This window comes from Triturus cristatus, chromosome 11 (genome assembly GCF_964204655.1).
Source record: "Triturus cristatus chromosome 11, aTriCri1.1, whole genome shotgun sequence".
NCBI classification, from domain to species: domain Eukaryota; kingdom Metazoa; phylum Chordata; class Amphibia; order Caudata; family Salamandridae; genus Triturus; species Triturus cristatus.
In genome coordinates this window covers 290,045,567-290,048,644 of record NC_140594.1, presented here as the reverse complement: position 1 = coordinate 290,048,644, position 3,078 = coordinate 290,045,567, and the positions used below count along the sequence as shown (strand labels likewise).

The window sequence follows — 3,078 nt, the reverse complement described above, 5'->3', positions numbered from 1 at the left end:
CTTAAATTCAGCGGGTCGCCACGTCTGATCTTAGGTCATAGTCAGAAGAAACCGCCAGAGCGTTAAGGGGGAGCCGGGGAAGGCCAGCCCCCTGCCGGAGTAGGGGCCTGGCCTCCTGGCAGTGCACGCCCTCTTTCCCTGAATTGCATCTGGAGGGGTTTCGCCCTCGCCGGGAAGCCGGCCGTGGAGGAGGGCGCCCGAGGCACGTGCGCTCGGGCAGCCGGTGGGACACCACGGACAGCCACACGCGGCACACAGCCAGGCGCCCCAGGATGGGCCCGGGGTAGACCAGTCACCAAGCCCCTGCCCGGGGGCTAGGCGCGCCAGCGGCATACCTCCATGGCAGGACCCGGCGAGGGACCCTGCCACGGGCGATCGGGGGGTCTGACCTTGTGGGGGGACGAAGGGGAAGTGGTGCTCACTCTGCGACGGCCCCAACCGCGTCCCAGGGAAGCCCTGGGGTGATTGACGATCGAGCGACCCTCAGACAGGCGTAGCCCCGGGAGGCACCCGGGGTCGCAAGGTGCGTTCGAAGTGTCGATGATCAATGTGTCCTGCAATTCACACTAATACTCACAGCTAGCTGCGTTCTTCATCGACGCGCGAGCCGAGTGATCCATCGCCAAGAGTCACAGGCAACTTTTCGAAAACGTTCGCCCACCTGCAAGCGCAGGAGAGGCGGGAGGAAGGCGACGCCGTCCGTCCGCCGCCTGCGAAACAAGACGGCCCGGGCGCCCTGTTCAAGGCTTCCCCTCTGGGAGTCAGACAGCATCGTTGGGAAAAAAAAAACATTGCCAAGCGCTCGGGCCGGGAGCCCACCCCCCCACCCACCCACTCGGGGGGCGAGGGAAGGGGCTCCCGAAGCAACGGGAGCAGGCAGCCCTGCAGCCGCCGGTCCCTCCTGGGGTCACCCAGGAGGGACCGCAGGAGTCTTCAAAACCCTCAGCCCAGCCACACAGACCGGGTCGTACCGGGTACCTGGCAACGAGGGAGGGTCGCCCCACCTGCACATCAGCCGTCCGTCGCTGGGCGGCCCGAGCCGTGCCAGAGGGCTGGCGATCGGCCCACCACCACCCTCGCCCGGGTCGGAGGCGCCAGAAGGGAAGAGCCAGGTGGCTCCCCATCCCGCACGCCTCCCACCGAGATGAGCCGGGTCCCTTCACAGGCCCTCGGCCCTTTCTCTTCCAGGCCGCCCTGCCGCACGTTAAGGGCCGCTCCACAGTCGCCCGGAACCCGGTCAGGTCGGGCCGGGACTCGGGACGCTGGAGGGCCCAGCCAGTGCCAGGGCCTTTTCGAGGGAGGGGTGGTGCCAGCCAGGGGATGCACAGCCATTCGGTTTCCCACCCTCACTGCTGGGGGGGGGGGGGTCGTGCCGGGTGAGCTTGGGTTCCGTCTCGGACAGGGGCTGAGGACCGTCCCCGGTTCCTCTCGCGTCCCCTGTCCTGGGCCCTTGGCGGGACGGGGCCCATGGACCCAACCGGGGCTCCCAGGCCCGGAGGCACAGGGGAAGCCTCCCTGGGCCCGCCAGACCCCGTCCCGGGCACCCTGCCACGCGGCAGGACCCAGGACAGAGCCCGGGGTGGGGAGGCCACCCTCCCCGGGGCCCTCAGGGGCCCCAGCCGGAGCTCCTGAATCCAACCAAGCAAGGGGAGGCTCCCTGGCCACAACAGAACCCCGTCCCAGACCTTTGGCAGTGCCACAGGCCGGTGGCCGGGGCCCAGGGCTGGAGCCCCTGACCGGGGACCCGGCGGGCCCCTGCACCCAGCCGGGGATCCCAGGCCCGGAGGCGCAGGGGGAAGCCTCCCCGGGCCTGCTGGACCCCGTCCCGGGCATCCTGCCGCGTGGCAGGACCCAGGACGGAGCCCGGGGTGGGGAGGTCGTCCTCCCTGGGGGCCCTCAGGGGTCCCAGCCAGAGCTCCTAAACCCAGCCAAGCAAGGGGAGGCTCCCTGGGTACAAAGGAACCTCGTCCCGGGCCTTTGGCAGTGGTGCAGGCTGGGGGATGGGGCCCAGGGCCGGAGCCTCCGAACCGGGGCCTGGCAGGGCCCCTGGACCCAGCCAGGGCACCCAGGCCCAGAGGCGCAGGGGAAGCCTACCCGGGCCCGCCCGACTCCCATCCCGGGCACCCTGCCACGCGGCAGGACCAAGGACGGAGCAGAGGGTGGGGAGGCCGCCCTCCCCGGGCCCTTGGGAGTTGCAGAACCCAGCCAAGCAGGGGGAGGCTCCCTGGGCACAACGGAACCCCATCCTGGGCCTTTGGCAGTGGCGCAGGATGGGGGACGGGGTCCAGGGCCGAAGCACCTGACCCAGGGCCTGGCGGGGCCCCTGGAACCAGCCGAGGCTCCTAGGCCCGGAGGCGCAGGGGAAGCCTCCCCGGGCCCGCCGGACACCATCCCAGGCACCCTGCCACGTGGCGGGACTGAGGACGGAGCCCAGGGTGGGGAGGCCACCCTCCCCGGGGCTGCAGGGAGCCCCTGAACCCAGCCGAGCAAGGGGAGGCTCCCCGGGCACGATGGACCCTGTCCTGGGCCTTTGGCGGGACAGCAGGCCGGGGCCCAGGGCCGGAGCACATGAGCCGGGGCCCGGCGGGTCCCCTGGACCCAGCTGGGGCTCCCGGGCCCGGAGGCAAAGGGGATGCGTCCCCGGGGCCCGCGGGACCTCGTTCAGGCACCCTGCAACGCGGCAGGACCGAGGGGTTGGGAGGCCGCCCTCCCCGGGGCCCCTGGACCCAGCCCAGCTGGGGGAGGCTTGCCAGACCCCATCCGGGGCAGCCTGCCATGCAGCAGGCCCCGGGACAGACCCAGTGCTGGGGCGGCATCCTGGCCCGTCCAGCTGCCGGCCGCTACGCCGAGAAGCGTCCCAGAGTACCCTCTTTCTGGGAACCTGTGCGCACCTCGAGGCTCAGGGGACCCTAGGCGCAAACGTGCCCGACCTCCTGGAGCCATGGCTGGGGATCCAGGAGGCAAATGAGCCCTCGTCGGGACTTCTAGGCCGGCCCGGCCATCTGGTCGCCCCATTGGAAAGCACTGCGTGCGATCAGATGGCCGAGGGTAGAGGTGAGACCAGATGGCCGGGACCAA

At 71.1% G+C, this 3,078-nt stretch overlaps 2 non-coding genes across 2 annotated transcripts in view; both read right to left on the bottom strand.

Annotated features, from left to right (window-relative positions):
• LOC146784064 (28S ribosomal RNA) overlaps window positions 1-38 on the bottom strand; it is a 3,791-nt gene extending 3,753 nt beyond the window's left edge. Inside the window, exon 1 of the ribosomal RNA XR_014971441.1 lies at window positions 1-38. This exon is cut by the window's left edge and continues 3,753 nt beyond it. This is a non-coding gene — a ribosomal RNA (28S ribosomal RNA).
• Window positions 39-477: 439 nt separating this feature from the next.
• Window positions 478-631, bottom strand: LOC146784063 (5.8S ribosomal RNA). The gene has a single exon (XR_014971036.1). It is a non-coding gene; the product is annotated as a 5.8S ribosomal RNA (ribosomal RNA).
• Between the last annotated feature and the right edge of the window lie 2,447 nt (window positions 632-3,078).